Source organism: Aethalodelphis obliquidens, unplaced genomic scaffold (assembly GCF_003676395.1).
Source record: "Aethalodelphis obliquidens isolate GAN/ISIS:26980383/991018 unplaced genomic scaffold, ASM367639v1 scaffold4, whole genome shotgun sequence".
NCBI classification, from domain to species: Eukaryota; Metazoa; Chordata; class Mammalia; order Artiodactyla; family Delphinidae; genus Aethalodelphis; species Aethalodelphis obliquidens.
This window is the reverse complement of record NW_020837948.1, coordinates 66601490-66628055: the sequence shown is the minus strand read 5'-3', so window position 1 is coordinate 66628055 and position 26566 is coordinate 66601490. Positions and strand designations below refer to the sequence as shown.

The 26566-nt window shown below is 37.0% G+C and overlaps 1 protein-coding gene across 1 annotated transcript in view; it reads left to right on the top strand.

Moving 5' to 3' along the window:
* RNF180 (ring finger protein 180) overlaps positions 1 to 26566 on the top strand; it is a 278165-nt gene that overhangs the window by 167416 nt on the left and 84183 nt on the right. The window lies entirely within an intron of this gene.

Here is a 26566-nt window from a genome sequence, read left to right as displayed (position 1 = left end):
GGGCCTCTCACTGTTGTGGCCTCTCCAGTTGTGGAGCACAGGCTCTGGACGCGCAGGCTCAGCGGCCATGGCTCACGGGCCCAGCCGCTCCGCGGCATGTGGGATCCTCCCAGACTGTGCCACCGGGGAAACCCCTTAGTGATTATTTTTTAGACACAAATTTGACCATCAATTTAATCAATGAAGACTTTGTGGAGAGGTGGGAAGATTTTCAAATGAAAGACATATATCTGATTTGAAATTAGATACCAATTTTAGAAATGTTAAAATGTTAAGAAAAACCAAATCACAATCAAAGACATATGTAGTCAGACTTTTGCTTTGCACTCCTACTTGATGTAAACATAGGTAATATAGATCATTGCTTGTCCCAGCTTTGCCCAGCTCAGCCTCACATTGCATCTGAACCAATCCTTCCTAAGCTTGTTACCTTATGAGGTACCAGAGGATGGGTGAAAACCTGTCTTGCTATCAAGTATAGCCTGTGCCTTCTATTGAGCTGGCCACCTTTAGACTTCCTGATTTCCACTACTGTTTCAGCTTGGACTGGAGCTCTGACTTACATAATTCATGCCTTAATAACTTTATAGCCATCTTTTGTCTCTTTCCTCTGGGTGTCAGACCCTTTCACCTTTCCCCTACCATGTCTAGAGGCTTACATCAAACACAGAATTCCAGGGCTTCCCTGGTGGCGCAGTGGTTAAGAATCTGCCTGCCAATGCAGGGGACATGGGTTCAAGCCCTGGTCTGGGAAGATCTCGCATGCTGTGGAGCAACTAAGCCTGTATGCCACAACTACTGAGCCTGTGCTCTAGAGCCCACGAGCCACAACTACTGAGCCCTCGTGCCACAACTACTGAAGCCCATGCGTGTAGAGCCTGCACTCCACAACAAGAGAAGCCACTGCAATGAGAAGCCCATGCACTGCAACGAAAAGTATCCCTGGCTCACCGCAACTACAGAAAGCCCGCGCGCAGCAATGAAGACCCAATGCAGCCAAAGATAAATAAATAAAATTAAAAAAAAACAAAAAGCACAGAATTCCTGAAATGTCATAACTTTCATTACTGCCATGGAAGCTTTGCTACCCTGTTTTTCATACCTTGCCCTTTGAATATTGATACCAGCCCAAATTAAAGGCATTATTACCCTGGGTGCTGTGATTTGGATCACTAGCCACCCTCCTTTGGGGATGTTCAACAATTGAAATCCTGTCCCACTTGCATCTCCAGCTGAGTAAAGGATTATACCCCACCTCACAGCCAGCCCCCAGGAAACAAAATAAAATTTAAGCATTGTTTTTATGAATAATATCCACAATATTTGTTTCAAACATTTAAAATGGTACAGAGGGTCTGGCTTTGGAGGTCAGATCCCAGGGAGAGGACTGAGGTTGGCTATGTGAACACATCTTGAAAGGGGCTAGTGCACCACAGCTAGCCGGGAGGGAGTCCGGGAAAAAGTCGACCTGCCTAAGAGGCAAGAGACCATTGTTGCAGGGTGCGTGAGGAGAGGGGATTTAGAGCACCACCTAAACGAGTTCCAGAGACAGACGCGAGCTACGGCTATTAGCGTGGACACCAGAGACAGGCATGAAACGCTAAGTCTGCTGCTGCTGTAGCCATCAAGAAGCCTGTGTGCAAGTACAGGTCACTATCCATACCCCCACTCCTGGGAGCCTGTGCAGCCCACCACTCCCAGGGTCCCATGATCCAGGGACAACTTCCCGGGAAGAACACATGGTGCACCTAAGGCTGTTGGAATGACACACCTGCCTCTGCCACTGCAGGCTCTCCCCACATTCCATACCCCTCCATCCCCCCAGCCTCACTGAGCCAGAGCCCCCAAATCAGCTGCTCCTTTAACCCCATACCTCTGGTAACCTACACACAGAGGTGGGGCCAAATCCAGAGCAGAACCACCCCCAGGAGCTGTGTGAACAAAGAAGAGAAAAGGAAATCTCTCCCAGCAGCCTCAGGAGCAGCGGGTTTAATCTCCATAATCAACTTGATGTACACTGCATCTGTGGAATACCTGAATAGACAATGAATCATCCGAAAATAGGGGTAGTGGACCTTGGGAGCAATGATATATATGTTGTTTTCCTTTTTCTCTTTTTCTGAGTGTGTATGTGTATGAGTCTTTGTATGATTTTGTCTGTATAACTTTGCTTTTAGCATTTGTCCTAGGGTTCTGTCTGTCCGATTTTTTGTTGTTTATTTTTCTTTTCAGTATAGTTTTTAGTGCTTGTTATCATTGCTGGATTTGTTTTTTGGTTTGGTTGCTACTTTTTTTAATTTACTTTTTTAGGTTTTTTATTTTTAATAATTTTTTATTTTAATAAATTTTATTTTATTCCTGTCTTTCTTTTTTTCCTCCCTTTTCTTCTGATCCCTGTGGCTGGCAGGATCTTGGTGACCTGGCCGGGTGTCAGGCCTGTGCCTCTGAGGTGGGAGAGCCGAGTTCAGGACATTGGCCCACCAGAGACTTGCCAGCTCCATGTAATAGCAAACAGCAAAAGCTCTCCCAGAGATCTCCATCTCAATGCTTAAACCAAGCTCCACTCAACAACCAGCAAGATACAGTGCTGGACACTCTATTCCAAACAACTAGCAAGACAGGAACACAACCCCACCCATTAGCAGAGAGGCTGCCTAAAATCATAATAAGGTCACAGACACCCCAAAATGCACCACTGGATGCAGTCCTACCCAACAGAAAGACAAGCTCCCGCCTCATCCACGAGAACACAGGCACTAGTCCTCTCCACCAGGAAGCCTACACAACCCACTGAATGAACCTTAGCCACTGGGGGCAGACACCAAAACAACGGGAAATACGAACCTGCAGCCTGTGAAAAGGAGACTCCAAACACAGTAAGTTAAGCAAAATAAGAAGACAGAGAAACACAGCAGATGAAGGAGCAAGGTAGAAACCCACCAGACCAAACAAATGAAGAGGAAATAGGCAGTCTACCTGAGAAAGAATTCAGAATAATGATAGTAAAGATGGTCCAAAATCTTGGAAATAGAACGGAGAAAACACAAGAAATGTTTAACAAGGACATAGAAGAACTAAAGTGCAAACAAACAATAATGAGCAACACATTAAATGAAATAGAAAACTCTGTAGAAGGAATCAACAGCAGAATAACTGAGGCAGAAGAATGGTTAAGTGACCTGGAAGATAAAATAGTGGAAATAACTACTACAGAGCAGAATAAAGAAAAAAGAATGAAAAGAATTAAGGTCGGGGGCTTCCCTGGTGGCACAGTGGTTGAGAGTCTGCCTGCCAATGCAGAGGACACGGGTTCATGCCCCAGTCCAGGAGGATCCCACATGCCACAGAGTGGCTGGGCCCGTGAGCCATGGCTGCTGAGCCTGCACGTCCAGAGCCTGTGCTCCGCAACGGGAGAGGCCACAACAGTGAGAGGCCCGCGTACCACACAAAAAAAAAAAAAAAAAAAAAGAATTAAGGACGGTCTCAGAGACCTCTGGGACAACATTGAGCACACCAGCATTCGAATTACAGGGGTCCCAGAAGAAGAAGAGAAAAAGAAAGGGACTGAGAAAATATTTGAAGATATTAAAGTTGAAAACTTCCCTAATATGGGAAAGGAAATAGTTAATCAAGTCCAGAAAACGCAGAGAGTCCCATGCAGGATAAATCCAAGGAAAAACATGCCTAGACACATATTAATCAAACTATCAAAAATTAAATACAAAGAAAAAATATTAAAAACAGCAAGGGAAAAACAACAAATCACATACAAGGGAATCCCCATAAGGTTAACAGCTGATCTTTCAGAAGAAACTGCAAGCCAGAAGGGAGTAGCAGGACATATTGAAAGTGATGAAAGTGAAAACCCTACACCAAGATTACTGTACCCAGCAAGGATCTCATTCAGATTCGATGGAGGAATTAAAACCTTTACAGAGAAGTAAAAGCTAAGACAGTTCAGCACTACCAAATGAGCTTTACAGCAAATGCTAAAGGAAATTCTCTAGGCAGGAAACACAAGAGAAGGAAAAGATTTACAATAAGAAACCCAAAACAAGTAACAAAATGGTAATAGGAACATACATATCGATAATTACCTTAAATGTAAATGGAATAAACGCTCCAACCAAAAGACATAGACTGGCTGAATGGATACAAAAACAAACCCATATATATGCTGTCTACAATAGACCCTCTTCAGACCTAGGGACAAATACAGACTGAAAGTGAGGGGATGGAAAAGATATTCCATGCAAAAGGAAATCAAAAGAAAGCTGGACTGGCAATTCTCATAACAGAAAAAATAGACTTTAACACAAAGACTATTACAAGAAACAAAGACGGACACTACCTAATGATCAAGGGATCAATCCAAGAAGAAGATATAACAATTGTCAATATTTATGCACCCAACATAGGAGCACCTCAATACATAAGGCAAATGCTGACAGCCCTAAAAGGGGAAATCGATACTAACACAATCATAGTAGGGGATTTAAACACCCCACTTTCACCAATAGACACATCATCCAAAATGAAAATAAATAAACACAAGCTTTAAATGATACATTAAACAAGATGGACTTAATTGATATTTATATGACATTCCATCCAAAAAAAACACAATACACTTTCTTCTTAAGTGCTCATGGAACATTCTCCAGTATAGATCATATCCTGGGTCACAAATCAAGCCTTGATAAATTTAGGAAAATTGAAATGGTATCAAGTATCTTTTTGGAATACAACACTATGAGACTAAGTATCAATTATAGGTAAAAAATCTGTAAAACATACAAACACATGGAGACTAAACAGTACACTACTTAATAATCAAGAGATCGCTGAAGAAATCAAAGAGGAAATTGAAAACTACCTAGAAACAAAGGACAGTGAAAACACGACAACCCAAAACCTATGTGATGGAGCAAAAGCAGTACTAAGAGGGAAATTTATAGCAATACAATCCTACCTCAAGAAACAAGTAACATCTCAAATAAAAAAACTAACATTACACCTAAAGCAGTTAGAGAAATAAGAAGAAAAAAACCCGAAAGTGAGCAGGAGGAAATAAATCATAAAGATCAGATCAGAAATAAATGAAAAAGAAATGAAGGAAACAATAGCAAACATCAATAAAACTAAAAGCTGTTTCTTTGGGAAGATAAACAAAATTGAAAAACCATTTAGCAACAGCAATCAGAGAAGAAAAAGAAATAAAAGGAATCCAAATTGGAAAAGAAGAAGTAAAGCTGTCACTCTTTGCAGATCACGTGATACTATACATAGAAAATCCTAAAGATGCTACCAGAAAACTACTAGAGCTAATCAATGAATTTGGTAAAGTAGCAGGATACAAAATTAATGCACAGAAATCTCTTGCATTCCTATATACTAATATGAAAAATCTGAAAGTGAAATTAAGAAAACACTCCCATTTACCATTGCAACAAAAAGAATAAAATATCTAGGAATAAACCTACCTAAGGAAACGAAAAACCTGTATGCAGAAAGTTATAAAACACTGATGAAAGAAATTAAAGATGATACAAATAGATGGAGAGGTATACAATGTTCTTGGATTGGAAGAATCCACATTGTGAAAATGACTCTACTACCCAAAGCAATCTACAGATTCAATGCAATCCCTATCAAACTACCACTGGCATTTTTCACAGAACTAGAACAAAAAATTTCACAATTTGTATGGAAACACAAAAGACCCCGAATAGCCAAAGCAATCTTGAGAAAGAAAAACGGAGCTGGAGGATTCAGGCTCCCTGACCTCAGACTATACTACAAAGCTACAGTAATCAAGACAGTATGGTACCTGCACAAAAACAGAAATATAGACCAACGGAACAGGATAGAAAGCCCAGAGATAAACCCACGCACACATGGTCACCTTATCTTTGTTAAAGGAGGCAAGAATATACAGTGGAGAAAAGACAGCCTCTTCAGTAAGTGGTGCTGGGAAAACTGGACAGGTACATGTAAAAGTATGAAATTAGAACACTCCCTAACACCATACACAAAAATAAACTCAAAATGGATTAATTACCTAAATGTAAGGCCAGACACTATCAAACTCTTAGAGGAAAACAGGCAGAACACGCTATGACATAAATCACAGCAAGATCCTTTTTGACCCATCTCCTAGAGAAATGGAAATAAAAACAAAAATAAACAAATGGGACCTAATGAAACTTAAAACCTTTTGCACAACAAAGGAAACCATAAAAAAGACCAAAAGACAACCCTCAGAATGGGAGAAAATATTTGCTAATGAAGCAACTGACAAAGGAATAATCTCCAAAATTTAAAAGCAGCTTATGCAGCTCAGTATCAAAAAAAAAACAAACAGCCTTACCCAAAAATGGGCAGAAGACCTAAATAGACATTTCTCCAAAGAAGATATACAGATTGCCAACAAACACATGAAAGAATGCTCAACATCATTAATAATTAGAGAAATGCAAATCAAAACTACAATGAGATATCATCTCACACCAGTCAGAATGGCCATCATCAAAAAATCTAGAAACAATAAATGCTGGAGCGGGTGTGGAGAAAAGGGAACCCTCTTGCACTGTTGGTGGGAATGTAAATTGATACAGCCACTATGGAGAACAGTATGGAGGTTCCTTAAAAAACTAAAAAGAGAACTACCATATGACCCAGCAATCCCACTACTGGGCATATACCCTGAGAAAACCATAATTCAAAAAGTCATGTACCAAAATGTTCATTGCAGCTCTGTTTACAATAGCCAGGACATGGAAGCAACCCAAATGTCCATCAGCAGATGAATGGATAAGGAAGATGTGGCACATATATACAATGGAATATTACTCAGCCATAAAAAGAAATGAAATTGAGTTATTTGTAGTGAGGTGGATGGACCTGGAGTCTGTCATACAGACTGAAGTAACTCAGAAAGAGAAGAACAAATACCCTATGCTAACACATATATATGGAACCTAAGGATAAAAAAAAAGGTCATGAAGAACCTACGGGCAAGACAGGAATAAAGACACAGACCTACTACAGAATGGACTTGAGGATATGGGGAGGCGGAAGGGTAAACTGTGACAAAGTGGGAGAGTGGCATGGACATATATACACTACCAAACGTAAAATAGATAGTAGGAAGCAGCCGCATGGCACAGGGAGATCAGCTTGGTGCTTTGTGACCACCTAGCGGGGTGGGATAGGGAGGGGGGGAGGGAGGGAGACGCAAGAGGGAAGAGATATGGGAACATATGTATATGTATAACTGATTCACTTTGTTATAAAGCAGAAACCATTCTAAAGCAATTATACTGCAATAAAGTTGTTTAAAAAAAAAAAACTCTCCAGAAAGTGGGCATAGATGGAACATACCTCAATATAATAAAAACTGTATATGATCAATTTATATTTTTATTGCTGAGTAGTATTCCATTATATGAATGTACTAAAGTATGTTTATTTGTGCCTCCAGAAATCCTCTTAGCCTCACTTGTCTGGGCCTTTGGTCCCTTGTTCTGGCCTAGCTACCACCTCAGGGAACAATTCAGCTGGGCTCTGCCCAGCAACTGCTCTAGCAGGCAGATTAATGGTAATTGCCTCTTAGGGCTTGTTTATTACCACTGAAGCATGAGATGTAGTGAGATCCATCTGGTTCTAGTGTGTGTGTAACCTGGATGTGAGGAGGTGTTAATGCTCCCTAGGGCAAATGTTGAACCAATAGGAGGTGGGCACCAGCAGATAAATTCTTCTCTCTTTTTCCCCCAACAGGCTATAACTCATACTACATGCATGTGGGCTGTAATAGTTCATAGACCCTTTCTGAAGACTGTACTTGATACCAATTAAATTTCTACTCATAAATTCATCTCCTTATGTTTGCTCTCCGTTTTTCCCTCTCTGACTCTTTTTTCTTTTTTTCACACCTCTGCACTCCCTAATAAAATAGTGTCATATAAACTTTTGCCTCAGGATCTGCATCCTGGAGAACTCCAGCTAATGCATCCAAATGTAGACATTTAGGTTATTTTTAGTCATCTTTCTTGTGTTCACTTTTAGTGTTTCTCTAGGGTCCTACCAGTATGACAAGTATGTTTTTCTCCTTTACCAGTCTTAACATTCTCCAAGTTTACTCATATTTACTGAGCATCTTCTATATGCCAAGCACTCTCCTTAGTAATAAGAATATAATGGTTAAACATAATATTCATGATTCCTACTTGATGGGAAGAAGTTTATATAGAAATGGTATGAGAGCTCTTGATTAGCCATTTCTACTAACTCTATTACTACACTTCCTTTGCTTTATTCTGCCAATAGCAGAAATATGAGTATTTTCAGAAACATGAATATTGGTGTATTTGTAAAATTCTTAGATTCAAAACCCTTTTTTCCTAATGTGGCCACAAGAAATATCAGACTACAGTGACAGGGACTTGAAAATGGACAGTAAACATCTTATAGGGAAGATCTGGAGAGCACTTAGTTTCACACAAAGTACAGTTTCTCAAGTAGGGCTACTGACATATCAGGTTTGGCCTCCTGATACTCATCCCATATCATTTCTCCCACTGTTTTGTTCCTTAATTTAAAAAATAGACAATGGGTAGTGGAAAAAGGGTTTATAGTTCAAAATATGGTATCATTGAGTATGGCTGTCATGGATATATTCTTAAAGATGTTTAATGTTAGTAGCTTTAGGTAGTTGAATGTTACAAATTTTGTTGACTTAAGGCTAAAATTCTATCCAGGTAGTAAAAGAGAAGTTTTCAATCCAGGCAGTGGTCACGTTTTTTAAGGTGTCTGTGAATCCCCTGATACTTATGTGAAATAACATATATAGAAAGTACGTCAGTTTTTCTGGGGGGGAGAGCCATAGCTTTCATAAGAATCTCAGAAGGACCCGGGGGGTGAAAAAAACAAGGGAGAACATTAAAAATCAATGAGTTAAACATGCTACTGCTTGTGTAATATCAATGTTGCAATGTTTTTGCAATCAGTGCTCTCCTGTCCCAGGCTTGTGGAGAAATATATAATTAGAGATGCTGCCACCCTCCTCCCAAGATCTATACTATCTGCTTGCCCACAGGAGGTAGCATCTTCTGTACTTCTCTTGAAATGGAGGTTTGACTACGTATGGGAAAGCTCTTTCTACAATTTGTGGAATTCTCACATACCACCTATTTGGTTTTTCAGTAGGAAAAGGGTGACTTTTCTAACTATATCTTGTAAACTTATACAAAGATAACCTATCTTTATACATGACGGCAAAATGTAGCCATATGTTATGAAGATAATAATACGTATATAAAAGAAATACATTAGAAGTACGTTTCAGTCAATAACAACTTTGTTGAAGTAATAGTTCAAGAAATAACTAGAGATAATAGTTTGAAACAATTAAAAATAAAATGATAAATTTAAATAATTGTATTTATTACTCTCATCAGATGGTTCAGGAACATATATGTTATTCTTTTAATATTTTCTACACTGGTTGAGATGACTTAGATTCTTTTTTTAATTTGAATTTTATTTAATTTATTTTTTATACAGCAGGTTCTTATTAGTTATCTATTTTATACATATTAGTGTATACTTGTCAATTCCAATCTCCCAATTCATCACACCACCACCCCCAGTCCCCGAACGTTCCCCCCTTGGTGTCCATACGTTTGTTCTTTATGTCTGTGTCTCTCTTTCTGCCTTGCAAACCAGTTCATCTTTACCATTTATCTAGATTCCACATATATACGTTAATATAAAATATTCATTTTTCTCTTTCTGACTTACTTCACTCTGTATAACAGTCTCTAGATGCATCCACGTCTCTACAAATGACCCAATTTCGTTCCTTTTTATCGCTGAGTAATATTCCATTGTATGTGTGTATGACATCTTCTTTATCCATTCATCTGTCAATGGGCATTTAGGTTGCTTCCATGACCTGGCTATTGTACATAGTGCTGCAATGAACATTAGGGGGCATGTGTCTTTTTGAATTATGGTTTTCTCTGGGTATATGCCCAGTAGTGGGATTGCTGGGTCAAATGGTAATTCTATTTTTAGTTTTTTAAGGAACCTCCATACTGTTCTCCACAGTGGCTGGATCAATTTACATTCCTACCAACAGTGCAAGAGGATACCCTTTTCTCTCCACCCTCTCCAACATCCGTTGTTTGTAGATTTTCTGATGATGCCTATTCTAACCAGTGTGAGGTGATACCTCATTGTAGTTTTGATTTACATTTCTCTAATAATTAGTGATGTTGAACAGCTTTTAATGTGCCTCTTGGCCATGTATGTCTTCTTGAAGAAATGTCTTATTAGGTCTTCTCCCCACTTTTGTATTGGGTTCTTTGTTTTTTTAATATTGAGTTGCATGAGCTGTTTATATATTTTGAAGATTAATCCTTTGTCCATTGGTTCGTTTGCACAATATTTTCTCCCATTCTGAGGGTAGTCTTTTCGTCTTGTTTAAAGTTTCCTTTGCTGTCCAAAAGCTTTTAAGTTTCACTAGGTCCCATCTGTTTATTTTGGGTTTTATTTCCATTACTCTAGGAGGTGGGTCAAAAAATATCTTACTGTGATTTATGTCATAGAGTGTTCTGCCTGTGTTTTCCTCTAAGAGTTTTAGAGTGCCTGACCTTACATTTAGTTATTTAATCCATTTTGAGTTTATTTTTGTGTATGGTATTAGGGAGTGTTCTAATTTCATACTTTTACATGCAGCTGCCCAGTTTTCCCAGCACCACTTATTGAAGAGGCTGTCTTTTCTCCCCTGTATATTCTTGCCTCCTTTATCAAGGATAAGGTGACCATATGTGCGTGGGTTTATCTCTGGACTTTCTATCCTGTTCCATTGATCTATATTTCTGTTTATGTGCCAGTACCAGACTGTCTTGATTACTGTAGCTTTGTAGTATAGTCTGAAGTCAGAGAGTTAGATTCCTCCAGCTCCGTTTTTCTTTCTCAAGATTGCTTTGGCTATCCGGGGTCTTTTGTGTTTCCATACAAATTGTGAAATTTTTTGTTCTAGTTCTGTGAAAAATGCCAGTGATAGTTTGATAGGGATTGCATTGAATCCGTAGATTGCTTTGGGTAGTATAATCATTTTCACAATATTGATTCTTCCAATCCAAGAACATGGTATATCTCTCCATCTATTTGTATCATCTTTAATTTCTTTCATCAGTGTCTCATAAGTTTTAACATACAGGTTTTTTGTCTCCCTAGGTAGGTTTAGTCCTAGATATTTTATTCTTTTTGTTGCAGTGGTAAATGGGAGTGATTTCTTAATTTCACTTTCAGATTTTTCATCATTAGCGTATAGGAATGCAAGAGATTTCTGTGCATTAATTTTGTATCCTGCTACTTCACCAAATTCATTGATTAGCTCTGGTGGTTTTCTGGTAGCATCTTTAGGATTCTCTCTATATAGTATCATGTCATCTGCAAAGAGTAACATCTTTCCTTCTTCTTTTCCATTTGGATTCCTTTTATTTCTTTTTCTTCTCTGACGGCTGTGGCTAAAACTTCCAAAATTATGTTCACTAATAGTGGTGAGAGTGGACAACCTTGTCTTGTTCCTGATCTTAGTGGAAATGGTTTCAGTTTTTCACCATTGAGGACCATGTTGGCTGTGGGTTTGTCATATATGGCCTTTATTATGTTGAGGAAAGTTCTCTCTATGCCCTACTTTCTGGAGGGTTTATTTCATAAATGGGTGTTGAATTCTGTCAAAAGCTTTCTCTGCATCGATTGAGATGATCATACGTTTTTGTTTCCTTCAATTTGTTAATATGGTGTATCACATTGATTGATTTGCGTATATTGAAGAATTCTTGCATTCCTTGGATAAACGCCACTTGATCATGGTTTATGATCCTTTTAATGTGCTGTTGGATTCTGTTTTCTAGTATTTTTTTGAGGATTTTTGCATCTATCTTCATCAGGGATCTTGGCCTGTAGTTTTCTTTCTTTGTGTTATCTTTGTGTGGTTTTGGTATCAGGGTGATGGTTGCCTCGTAGAATGAGTGTGGGAGTGATCCTCCTTCTGCTACATTTTGGAAGTTTGAGAGGGATATGTATTAGCTCTTCTCTAAATGTTTGGTGGAATTCGCCCATGAAGCCATCTCGTCCTGGGCTTTCGTTTGTTGGAAGATTTTTAATCACAGTTTCAATTTCAGTGCTTGTGATTGGTCTGTTCATATCTTCTGTTTCTTCCTGGTTCAGTCTCGGAAGGTTGTGCTTTTCTAAGAATTTGTCCATTTCTTCCAGGTTGTCCATTTTACTGGCGTAGAGTTGCTTGTAGTAGTAATTTCTCATAATCCTTTGTATTTCTGCAGTGTCAGTTGTTACTTCTCCTTTTTCATTTCTAATTCTATTGATTTGAGTCCTCTCCCTTTTTTTCTTTATGAGTCTGGCTAATGGTTTGTCAATTTTGTTTACCTTCTCAAAGAAACACCTTTTAGTTTTATTGATCTTTGCTATCATTTCCTTCATTTCTTTTTCATTTATTTCTGATCTGATCTTTATTATTTATTTCCTTCTGCTCACTTTGGTTTTTTTTTTTTTTTCTTCTTCCTCTAATTGCTTTAGGTGTAAGGTTAGGTTGTTAATTTGAGATATTTCTTGTTTCCTAAGGTAGGATTGTATTGCTGTAAACTTCCCTCTTAGAACTGCTTTTGCTCCATCCCATAGGTTTTGGGTCATCGTGTTTTCGTTGTCATTTGTTTCTAGGTAGTTTTTGATTTCCTCTTTGATTTTTTCAGTAATCTCTTGCTTAGTTAGTAGTGTATTGTTTAGCCTCCATGTGTTTGGATATTTTACAGATTTTTTCCTGTAATTGCTATCTAGTCTCATAGCACTGTGGTCAGAAAAGATAACTGATACAATTTCAATTTTCTTCAATTTACCAAGGCTTGATTTGTGACCCAAGATATGATCTATCCTGGAGTATGTTCCATGAGCACTTGAGAAGAAAGTGTATTCTGTTGTTTTTGTATGGAATGTCCTACATATCAATTAAGTCCATCTTGTTTAATGTTTCATTTAAAGCTTGTGTTTCTTTATTTATTTTCATTTTGGATGATGTGTCTATTGGTGAAAGTGGGGTGTTTAAATCCCCTACTATGATTGTGTTAGTATCGATTTCCCCTTTTATGGCTGTTAGCATTTGCCTTATGTATTGAGGTGCTCCTATGTTGGGTGCATAAATATTGACAATTGTTATATCTTCTTCTTGGATTGATCCCTTGATCATTAGGTAGTGTCCTTCTTTGTTTCTTGTAATAGTCTTTGTGTTAAAGTCTATTTTTTCTGTTATGAGAATTGCCAGTCTAGCTTTCTTTTGATTTCCTTTTGCATGGAATATCTTTTTCCATCCCCTCACTTTCAGTCTGTATGTGTCCGTAGGTCTGAAGTGGGTCTCTTGTAGACAGTGTATATACGGATCTTGTTTTTGTATCCATTCAGCCAGTCTGTGTCTTTTGGTTGGCTCATTTAATCCATTTACATTTAAGATAATTATCGAAATGTATGTTCCTATTACCATTTTCTTAATTTTGGGGGTTTATTTTTGTAGGTCTTTTCCTTCTCTTGTGTTTCCTGCCAAGAGAAGTTCCTTTAGCATTTGTTGTAAAGCTGGTTTGGTGGTGCTGAATTCTCTTAGCTCTTGCTCGTCTGTAAAGGTTTAATTTCTCCATCAAATCTGAATGAGATCCTTCCTGGGCAGAGTAATGTTGGTTGTAGGTTTTTCCCTTTCATCACTTTCAACATGTGTTGTCACTCCCTTCTGGCTTGCAGAGTTTCTGCTGAAAGATCAGCTGTTAACCTTATGGGGATTCCCTTGTATGTTATTTGTTGTTTTTCCCTTGCTGCTTTTAATATTTTTTCTTTGTGTTTAATTTTTGATAGTTTGATTAATATGTATCTTGGTGTGTTTCTCCTTGGATTTATCCTGTGTGGGACTCTCTGTGTTTCCTGGACTTGATTACCTATTTCCTTTCCCATATCAGGGAAGTTTTCAACTTTAATATTTTCAAATATTTTCTGAGTCCCTTTCTTTTTCTCTTCTTCTTCTGGGACCCCTATAATTCAAATATTGGTGTGTTTAATGTTGTCCCAGACTGTCCTCAATTGTTTTCATTCTTTTTCCTTTATTCTGCGCTGCAGTAGTTATTTCCACTATTTTATCTTCCAGGTCACTTATCTTTCCCTCTCCCTCAGTTATTCAGCTATTGATCCCTTCTAGAGAATTTTAGTTTTCATTTATTGTGTTGTTCTTCATTGTTTGTTTGCTCTTTAGTTCTTCTAGGTCCTTGTTAAATGTTCGTTGTATTTTCTCCATTCTATTTCCAAGATTTTGGATCATCTTTACTATCATTATTCTGAATTGTTTTTCAGGTAGACTACCTATTTCCTCTTCATTTGTTTGGTCTGGTGGGTTTTTACCTTGCTCCTTCATCTGCTGTGTGTTTCTCTGTCTTCTCATTTTGCTTAACTTACTGTGTTTGGGATCTCCTTTTCGCAGGCTGCAGGTTCGTAGTTCCTGTTGTTTTTGGTGTCTGCCCTCAGTGGCTAAGATTGTTTCAGTGGCTTGTGTAGGCTTCCTGGTGGAGGGGACTAGGGCCTGTGATCTGGTGGATGATGCTGGATCTTGTCTTTCTGGTGGGCAGGTCTACTTCTGGTGGTGTGTTTTGTGGTGTCTGTGACATTATTTTAGGCAGCCTCTCTGCTAATGGGTGGGGTTGTGTTCCTGTCTTGCTAGTTGTTTGGTATAGTGTGTCCAGCACTGTAGCTTGCTGGTTGTTGAGTGGAGCTGGGTCTTGGCATTGAGACGGAGATATGTGAGAGAGTTTCACCGTTTGATATTACATGGAGCTGGGAGGTCTCTGGTGGACTTATGTCCTGAACTTGGCTCTCCCATCTCAGAGGCACAGCCCTGATGCCTGGCTGGAGCACCAAGAGTTTGTCCCCACACGACTCAGAATAAAAGGGAGAAAAAGAAGAAAGAAAAGAAAAGGAAAGGAAAGGAAAGGAAGGAAGGAAGGAAGGAAAATGAAAGGAAGGAAGGAAGAAAGAAAGAAAGAAAGAAAATAATAAAATAAAATAGTTATTAAAATTAAAAATAATTATAAAAAAATTTAAAAGTAATAAAAAGAAAGAAGAGAGCAACCAAACCAAAAAACAAATCCACCAATGATATCAAGCACTAAAAAGTATCCTAAAAAAAAGATGAAAAAAAAACCGGACAGACAGAACCCTAGGACAAATGGTCAAAGCAAAGCTATACAGACAAAATCACACACAGAAGCATACAGATACACACTCACAAAAATAGAAATAGGGAAAAATATATATATCATTTCTCCCAAAGTCCACCTCCTCAATTTGGGATGATTCCTTGTCTATTCAGGTATTCCACAGATACAGGGTACATGAAGTTGAGTGTGGAGATTTAATCCACTGCTCCTGAGGCTTCTGGGAGAGATTTCCGTTTCTCTTCTTTGTTCGCACAGCTCCCAGGGTTCAGCTTTGGATTTCTCCCGGCCTCTGCGTGTAGGTGTCCTGAGGGCGTCTTTTCTTCACTCAGACAGGACGCGGTTAAAGGAGCAGCTGATTCGGGGGCTCTGGCTCACTCAGGCCAGGAGCAGGGAGGGGTATGGAATGTGGGGCGAGCCTGCGGCGGGAGTGGCCAGCATGATGTTGTACCAGCATGAGGCGCGCTGTGTGTTCTCCCTGGGGAAGTTGTCCCTGGATCACAGGACCCTGGCAGTAGTGGGCTGCACAGGCTCCCTGGAGGGGAGGTGTGGAGAGTGACCTGTGCTCACACACAGGCTTCTTGGTGGCTGCAGCAGCAGCCTTAATGTCTCATGCCCATCTCTGGTATCCGCGCTGATAGCCGCAGCTCGCGCCGGTCTCTGGAGCTACTTTAAGCAGTGCTCTTAATCCCCTCTCATCGCCCGCCAGGAAACAGAGAAGCAAGAAAGAGTCTCTTGTTTCTTCGGCAGTTCCAGACTTTTTACCGGACTCCCTCCCGGCTAGCTATGGCACAGTAGCCCCCTTCAAGCTGTGTTCATGTAGCCAACCCCGGTCCTCTCCCTGGGATCCGACCGAAGCCCGAGCCTCAGCTCCCAGACCCCGCCCCACCCCGGCGGGTGAGCAGACAAGCCTTTCGGGCTGGTGAGTGCTGGTCGGCACCAAGCCTCTGCTTGGGAATCTCTCCGCTTTGCCCTCCGCACCCCTGTTGCTGCGCTCTCCTCCATGGCTCCAAAACTTCCCCCCTCCGCCACCCGCAGTCTCCGCCCGCGAAGGGGCTTCCTAGTGTGTGGAAACCTTGCCTCCTTCACAGCTCCCTCCCGCTGGTGCAGGTCCCATCCCTATTCTTTTGTCTCTGTTTTTTCTTTTTTCTTTTGCCCTACCCAGGTACGCGGGGAGTTTCTTGTCTTTTGGGAGGTCTGAGGTCTTCTGCCAGCGTTCAGTTGGTGTTCTGTAGGAGTCGTTCCACACGTAGATGTATTTCTGATGTATGTGTGGGGAGGAGGGTGATCTCCACTGCCTACTCTTCCGCCATCTTGAATCTCCTCCCAAGTTGTGCACTTTAAAATGATGAATTTTAGGGTATGTGAATTATATGTCAAAAAAAGTCAGTAATAGGCAGAGAAGGTACACAGAGACACACTCAGGATAAAATTTAGATAAAGCAGATGAACAGTTATAGCCAAATGAAGAAAGACAAAGGGAAGGACACATACACGCACATACACAAACACACACGCACATACACAAACACGCACACACACACAGACATTAACATTGAGATTAAGAAAAATGTTTTCAATAGAATAATAATTTCATTTTGTAGTCCTTAAGGACATGGTAACAAGCCTTTTAATGACATGATCACATGTAAGCAACTAAGCATAAATAAAGATATAATGTCTGGATATTTTCCTTTTGGATCTAACCAATAACCTGTAATTTCCATTCTCTTGCCTTAAATAAACATGGCAAAAGACTCTCTAAATGAAGTGAAAACTTCCCAGAGTTACCAATATGTTAGAAATGTTATGCACAATATGACAAAACATTCTCTCTTTAATTTTAGTCAGGATAGTACTTTCTCTAGTGTATGTGATTATTAAGTTTAAATGTTTTGCAAAAATATGCATAGAATATACACTCTATCATTTATCATTTTTTAAAGGTCTAATAATTTATGCAGTACAAATAGTATTTTTAAAATAACTGCTAGAACATCCTTGGTTTTCAAAGCAAAAAAGAAATTTTCAATTAGTGATAGTCAATAGAAAATATTGCAGACATTTTATTTCAGATGCCAGGAATGGGATTGATGGGCAATATAATATATATAAAGCAAAAGTGATACGTTTTTCCATAGAAAGTATTGTATTTTAGAGTCACATATATGCTCTAAAGAGAGCCAAAATAGCAGAAATATATTCTTTCAAATTTGCTGGAGAAAAAGAAAGGTTTCCATTCTAATTAATTGGTTTTAGTCTCCAAACCAGAGTAATTTTCAGGAATTTATAAATCCTAGGCTGAGCTTTTGCAATCATTTATTGTGAATGTGGATCATTTTCAGTTCTTTCAAGGTGGACTCTTCCTTAATGTTCCTCTTTATTTAGCTTGGTTATTTCATAAATTAAAGGATTATTATTTTAGTTTAATGTTCATATTTATTAGGAGAACAGATAATCTGTGTAGAGTTGCATTCCCCAGAGCAACTTTTAATGGGATGAATAGAGATACAGTTCTTCCAATTGCCATTATAGGGAAAATGACAGTATATCTTCTTTGGAATTTTCTGTTTTATAAATGTATCTCAGTAGGAGGCAGTTTCATCACTACATAGAGGCTGTGATTAATTAAGTAGCATAGAGAATAAATGGCCTCTGAATAACTCTGTGTCTGATGGCCTGGACAATATTGAGAATTGCATTAGCCTGCAAACACCCAGAGTAGTGTGATCATGACTGGGGAAAAAATACTCTAAGCCAGCATTGGTGAACCACTCAGAGGCATGTAAAGTCTTCATTTAGTCCAGCGGTCCCCAACCTTTTTGGCACCAGGGACCAGTTTTGTGGAAGACAGTTTTTCCACAGATGGGGGTGGGGTGGGGGGATGGTTCAGTCATTAATACAAGCCATGGGGAGTGGCACATGAAGCTCCTCTCGCTCACCCACTGCTCACCTCCTGCTGTGCGGCCCTGTTCCTAAGAGGCTGTGGACCAGGGACCCCTGATTTAGTCTTTTCCTTGCCATGGGTATATGGTAGTTACAGGAATAAATACTGGGAAGTTCCTAATCAAGCTTTTGAATTTCTCAACTCCAGAGTTCATTTGAGGCCCTATGAATTCTGTTTCTTCTTTACCACAAGCTTCATGGACTTAGTCTGATTCTTCTTTTGTAGCTACTGACTGAACATACACTCTAGATTGTGGGATATTATTGTGTTTTTTTTTTTAAGTAAAATGAGCACTTAGATACTTTTGACATAGATTCCTAGACCTAACTCTGATCTAAATCTGTATTTGTCTTGCAAAGTGATGATGTAAAAAACAATTCAGAAATAGTAATTTTCAGTCTATCTAGAATGGCTTATTAATGAGATGTTCTGATTAGATGAATATTTATATTAAGCAACCCAATATGAATCACCAATTTTCAAATAATTAATGTAAAAATATAACTAAAATTGCGTTGAAGATTATTTAATCTTTCCTTGATACTCTAGAGGCCACCTCAGAGTCTAATAATATTTCTGTTCATTTTAAATGAAGTTATTTATCATTTAATAGAATTATAAATATAAAGCTGATTTATAAAGTATCAATTGAAACTATGATATAGCTAGGTGTGGCTTTTTGAAATAAATGCTATATATTTTTCCTCCCCTTCCTTCCCTCTAAAATCTACAGTGTGCTAGCATATTTTTCTCCTACCTCTTTCATCTTTTATTTCTTTGGATCCTATATAGATGAGAACTTGTCATAATTTAGAACTGACATTGTATTTTCTCGCTAAATTATCTTGCTTAGTATTATCATTGATGAGATTATTGACAAAACTGCCAATTCAATAAATACCTACATACTTTAATATAGTATATAATATATGCCTAGGGCCTAAATCACCTTTGCTTTCTATCTCCTAGTATATCCATTCTGACACTTTCTGATTTCAAGATCCCTTTAAAATCTTAAAAATTGTTGAGAACGCCCAAAAGCTTTTGTGAATACCCATTATAAATATTTTCTATAATACACATTAAAACTGAGAATAAATTAAAATATTTGTTTATTAATTCATATAAAGATAAACCATTGGTAAAATAACATAGTTTATGAAAAATAACTATTAAAAAATTTGAGAAGAATGGCATCATTTTACACTTTTGCAAATCTCTTTAACATTTGGCTTAATAGAAGACAGATGAATTCTCACATCCGCTTCTGCATGCAAACTGTTGCCATCTGTTTTTCTGGTTGAAGAATATTAAGAAAACCCAGCCAGACAGGTAGTCAGAAAAGGGAATAGTATTATAGTAGCTTTTCAAGATAATTTTGGATAGTCATTTCTGATATTTCACCAGAACTTGACAAGTGTTGATTATTAAAGGATAGTTATAATGTGGAATCTAACACTTGATATGAACTTAAAGTACTCTGTTACATTAAAATCTGTTGGTCTGTGTTTGCACTTTGAGTGGTTCATTTACTCATGGATGATTTTATATTATCATGCATTAAACATTTGAAAACTAAGGTTAACTGAGTTATACAGCTCTTCTAAGTATTGACATATTTCATTATGCAATATTTTAAAATTTGTTAATATCACCACCAGTCTCTTCAGAAAAGGCTGTAAGTATTGAGAAACTATAAGCAAATACAGGTTTTCCAAAGTTCTGATTTTTTGCTTGAAAGCTCAAATTTTATCATTTTGATTGGCAACAAATACTGTCAGTTGTTTTTCTTGAACTGACAGATTTACTTTGTTCATTTTTTGTGAAAATGTCTGCCAAGTAACCAAATCTGTATAATCATTTCGACAATTGTTCTTTTCTACATAAAAAATGGTATTTCATGGTAAAAACAGCTAGGTCAGCTCACAACTCAAACAATAACAAAGGTGCTTTTCTCAAAATAATCATTATGCTTTGGTATGCAACAGAAATGCTTTGTAGGTACTTCCTATTTCTGTCACATGTAATATTAAAAGATACATTTTCAATGGTGGAGATTTAATAAAAATTAGTATTTTTCTTGCTTCATCAAGGGCATTCTTAGTGGAAATTGGCTTTTTTTCCCTGAGTGGTGGAATATACACACATACATATATATAATAAAATTTGGTGTAACTTTTAATTATACTTACCACTTCCTTGGAGACAATTTTTAGTGAAAGGGAAATATGATATTAATTTCAACGGATACTGTTAAAACACAATTATAGAAAAAGGTTTATTTTAAAAGAATACATGTATATAACAATGCTAGAAAATAAGAGAGCAATCCATCAGTGAACCAGAATCTCTTCAGAATTTCTAAAAGATAGAAAGCAATTGGGTTTGTATTTCTTTAGAAAATGAAAATGAAAACAAATAAATTGTTTTGTTTTGTTTTTAAGCCCAAGAAAGAAAAGTGATGTAGAATTAAGAGCAGTTCTCATTAGAGACCTGGGATAATTTCAAGATCAAAAATCAATTATGAGGAGCTTTGAATTCATATTGCTAAGTGAGAGAAGGCAGTCTGAAAAGGCTACATCGTGTATAATTTCCACTGTATGACATTCTAGAAAAGGAAAACTATATACAGACAGATCAGTAGTTGACAGGGGTTGTGGGAGAGGGTGAGAGGAATGAATAGATAGAGCCAGTGGATTTTTAGGGCAGTGAAACTATTCTGTATGATACTGTAATTGTGGATATAAGACATGCATTTGTCAGAACCCATAGAATGTACAAAACCATGTTGAACCCTAATGTAAACCGTGAACTTGAGTTAATAGTAATATATCAATATGGGTTCATCAATTGTAAAACTGTACCACAGTAATGCTAATAATAGATTAAACTGTAGTAGGAGGGGGCATATGGGAATTCTCTGTATTTTCTATACAGTTTTTCTGTAAACCTAAAACTACTCTTAAGAAAGTCTGTACCTGTGGAGAAGTATTGTCAGACTTTTGAGGAACACCAATGATATGGAAGATAAACATAAAAACTGATCCCAGAGGAAATAGATTTATCCAGAAAACAAAGGGATATTATAAAAAGTTCTAGTTATTATCTTATGTTAGTCAAGAATATATTATATCTTGAGGGAAAGAATGGCCTACTGTTAAATAAATGAATACTAAGAGAATGAAATGATTCATGAAAATTAAAAACGTGATTCCTAAAATTAAAAAATATGTGGCATGAGAGCTGTATAACAGAATGACATAAAACATAAGACTCGAAAACAAGCTTCCTGAAGGGATGTATGTTATGTCCACTGCTTTATACCTACCACCTACACCTAGAATGGTGTACAGCCCTTAGTAGGCACTCAGTGAATATTTGTTAAGTCAAAGATTGAATGATTTTGTATCTTGGAAAATAATGCTGAGGAATTCTCCCAGAACATAGCATAACATAAAGAGATGGAAAATAGAAACACAAAATTGAACGTGGAAGATAGATCAAAGAGATCCAAATCTGTGTGTACTGAGAAATATAAAGGTAGGAACAGAGAGAATAGACAGTGGTGATTAATTAGGGAAAAAAATGAAATTTCCACTGAACTGCAGAAAGACATTGTTCTTCAGATTAAAAGAGACTACTGAGTACTGAACAGGAGTAACTATAAGAACACCTAACTAGTAAAATTTTTCAAATCTGAGGATAAAGAGAAGGTTGTAAGACTTCCAGCAAGAAAAGAAACAAACATAAGGTAGACATGTTTTCCATATTCAGTGATAGATGCTATGAGACAGTGGTTCAATATCTTCAAAGTTTTTCTTTTTTCAGACTTTAACTCCTCTTTATATTTGAAAGATATTTAAATATACTCACTGGCTATAGAAATGTAGGTAGATAGGTTTTTTTTTTCCCAGTACTTTAAAGATTTTTTTTCTTATACTTTTTTAAATTTAAACATTAATTACCATGAAGAAAATTTGTTTTATATTCCCTAGAGACTCAAGGTTAAGTTGATTTTACATCCAAATAATTATTTTTTGAAATAAGTAAAAGTAATAAAATATTTTTACATGCATAAATTAACATAATTTTATCTGTCAAAATACTCTAAGCCTTTGCATAAAAATATTTTATAGTACTTTAAAGATTTTGATCCATGTCTTTTTTCTTCCAGTTTTATTGAAATATAATTGACATACAGCACTGTAAGAGATTAAGTATACAGCATTATGATTTGACTTACATCAATGATGTGTAAGTTACATTATGTAACTTACAAATTACATTACATACTTACATTGTGATATGACATACATCATGAAATAATTACCACAGTAATTTAATGAATATCATCTCATATACATATAAAATGAAAGAAAAGAATGTATTTTTGTGATAAGAATTCTTAGGATTTATTCTCTTAACAATTTCCATATATCACATACAGCAGTGTTAATTATATTAATGATGTTGACCATTGCATCTCTAGTACTTATTTATATTATAACCAGAAGTTTGTACCTTTTGACTACCTTCATCCAATTCCCTCTCCCCCACATGCTCTTTATTCTATTTCTCTGGAGAAGCACAACTAATACAAGGAGGTAACCACAGCTCTGATCTCTTTTTCTGTGAGTTCATTTATTTGTTTATTTTTGAAGTATGATTGACGTACAACACTATGTTAGTTCCTGGTGTGCAACATAGTGATTAGATATTTCTATATGTTACAAAATGATCACCAAGATCATTACAGAGATCTTGGTGTCACCTTACAGAGATATTACATTATTATTGACTAATTTCCCCATGCCGTACATTTCATTCTCATGACTCATTTATTTTGTGACTGGAAGTTTGCACCTCTTCATTTTCCCTCACCTTATTTCACTCCTCCCCACACCCCTGTCCTCTCAGGCAACCATTTGTTTGTTCTCTGTATCGGTGATTCTGTTTCTGTTTTGTTATATTTGTTTTTTGTTTTTTTAGATTTCACATATACATGAATTCATACGGTATTTGTCTTTCTCTGTCTGACTTATTTCGCTCAGCATAATACTCTTTAGGTCCATCCATGTTGCCACAAATGGCAAGATTTCATTCTTTTTTATGGCTGAGTAATATTCCATCGTGTGTGTGTGTGTGTGTGTGTGTGTGTACACCACATCTTCTATATCTGTTTACCTACCAATGGACACTTAGGTTGCTTCCATATCTCGGCTATTGTGAATAATGCTGCAATTAACATAGGGGTGCATATATCTTTTCAAATTAGTGTTTTCGTTTCCTTTGGGAAAATATCCAGAGGTGGAATTTCTGGATCATAGCTCTATTTTTAATTTTTTGAGGAATGTTTATACTGTTTTCCATAGTGTCTGCACCAATTTACAATCCCACCAATAGTACACGAGTGTTCCCTTTTCTCCACATCCTCACCAACACTTGTTATTTGTTGTCCTTTTGATAATAGCCATTCTGCAAGTGTGAGGTGATATCTCTTTGAATTTTGATTTGCATTTCACTGATGATTAGTGATGCTGAGCATCTTTTTATGTGTCTGTTGTCCACCAGTATGTCTTCTTTGGAAAGTGGTGAGAGTAGGCATCCTTGTCTTTTTCCCAATCTCAGAGGAAATGCTTTCAGCTTTTCATTGTTAAGTATAATGTTAGCAGTGGGCTTATCATATATGGCTTTTATTATATTGAGATATGTTCCCTCTATACCCGCTTCTGGAGAATTTTTATCATAAAAGGATGTTAAATTTTGTCAAAATCTTTTTCTGCATCTATTGAGATTGTGATATGGTTTTTATTCTTTACTTTGTTAATGTGGTATATCACATTGATTGATTCATGTGTATTAAATTATCCTTGCATCCCTGGGATAAATCCCACTTGATCATGGTATATGATTCTTTTAATATAGTGTTGAATTTGGATCACTGATATTTTGTTGAGGACTTTTTGCATTTCTGTTCTTCAGTATTCTCTTTTTTTGGTGGCTTTATCTGGTTTTGATACCAGAGTGGTGAGTTCATAAGTGTTCCTTCCTCTTCAATTTTTTGGAATAATTTGAGAAGGATAGGCATTAACTCTTCCTTAAATGCTTGGTAGAATTCAGATGTGAAGCCATCTGGTCCTGGACTTCTGTTTTGGGGAGTTTTTTTAAATTATCATTACTGATTCAAGTTCATTACTGATAATGGGTCTCTTTATATTTTGTATTTTTTCCTAATTCAGTCTGGGGAAATTGTGCATTTCTAGAAATTTATCCATTTCTTCTAGGTTGTCCATTTTATTGGTGTGTAATTTTTCATATTAATCTCTTATGATCCTTTGTGTTTCTATGGTGTTGATCGTAACTTCTCCTTTTTCATTTCTGATTTTATTTGGGTCTTCCTTCTTTTTTTCAGGATGAGTCTGGCTAAAGGTTTATGAATTATTGTTATCTTTTCAAAGAAGCAGGTGTCAGTTTCATTGATTTTCCTATCTTTTTTTAGTCTCTATTTCATTTATTTCTGCTCTGATCTTTATTATTTCTTTCCTTCTACTAAATTCGTGTTTTGTTCTTTTCGTAGATCCTCTAAACATAAGGTTAGGTTGTTTTTTTTAGATTTTCTTCTTTCCTGAGGTAGACTTGTATCACTATGAACTTCCCTCTTAGAACTGATTTTCTCGGCCCCATAGATTTTGGATCATTGTATATTCGTTTTCATTTGTCTCCAGGTATTTTCCTTTATTTCATGTTTGATTTCATCAGTGACCCATTGGTTGTTTAGCAGCATATTATTTAACTTCCATGTACTTGTGGTTTTTGCAATTTTTATCTTATGGTTGGTTTCTAGACTTATACCTTTGTGGTCAGAAAGGATGCTTGATATGATTTCAGTCTTAAAATTTACTGAGACTTGTTTTGTGGCCTAGCATGTGATCTATCCTGGGGAATGTTCCATGTGCACTTGAAAATAATGTGTATTCTGCTGCTTTTGAATGGAATGCTCTCTATATAACTACTAAATCTATCTGATCTAATATGTCATTAAAGACCAATGTTTCCTCTTTGATTCTATCTGGATAATCTATTGATGTAATTGGGCTGTTAAAGTCCCCTACTATTATTGTGTTAAAGTCAGTTTCTTTATTTGTGTTTGGTAATATTTGCTGTATTATTTAATTGCTCATATGTTGGGTGCATATGTATTTACAGTTGTTATATCTTCTTGTTGGAATGATTCCTTTATCATTATGTAATGTCACTCTTTGTCTCTTGTTACAGTCTTTGTTTTAAAGTCTGTTTTGTCTGATATAAGTATTGCTACTCTGGCTTCCTTTTTGTTTCCATTTGTATGGAATACCTTTTCTCTATCACCTCACTTTCACTCTGTGTGTGTCTTTACATCTGAAGTGAGTGTTTTGTTGGCAGTATGTATGTGAGCCTTGTTTTGTATCCATTCAGCCACTCTGTATCTTTTGATTGGGACATTTATTCCATTTACATTTAAAGTAATTATTGATAGTTATGTACTTATTGCATTGTTAATTGTTTTGGAGTTCTTTTCTAGTTTTTTTTGTTCCTTTCTTTTGCTCTGTTCCCTTGTGACTTAATGTTTCTTTTAATATTTATTTATTTATTTATTTGGCCAAGCAGGGTCTTTATTTGCAGCATGCTGGATCTTTGTTGCCACGTGCAGCATCTTTGTTGCAGCATGAAGGATCTTTTAGTTGTAGTATGTGGGATCTTTAGTTGCAGCATGCGAACTCTTAGTTGCAGCATGTGAGATCTAGTTCCCTACCAGGGATCGAACCTGGGCCCCCTGCATTGGGAGCATGGAGTCTTAGCCAATGGACCCCCAGGGAAGTCCCTATCTTAGTGTTATGCTTAGAAATTTTTCTCTTTTTGTGTATGTATCTATTATAGATTTTTGTTCGAACATGTAACATCCCCGCATTTTTACTCCTCCCCATGTTTAATGTTTTGATGTCATATTTTACAGTTTTTTGTTTTGTGTGTTCCTTAACTACTTACTGTAGATATAGATTATTTAGTACTTTTGTCTTTTAACCTTCCTACTAGCTTTATAAGTAGCCGATCTACTGCCTTTACTATGTGTGTGCCTTTACCAATGAGATTTTTCCTTTTGTAATTTTTATATTTCTAGTTGTGGGCCTTTTTTTTCCATTTAGAGAAGTCCCTTTAACATTTATTGTATAGTCAGTTTAGGGGTGCTGAACTCTTTTAGCTTTTGCTTGTCTGCAAAACTCATTATGTCTCTTTCAAATCTGAATGATAGCCTTGCTGGGTAGAATATTCCTGGTTGTAGAGGGTTTTTTTCTTTTTTTTCACTTTA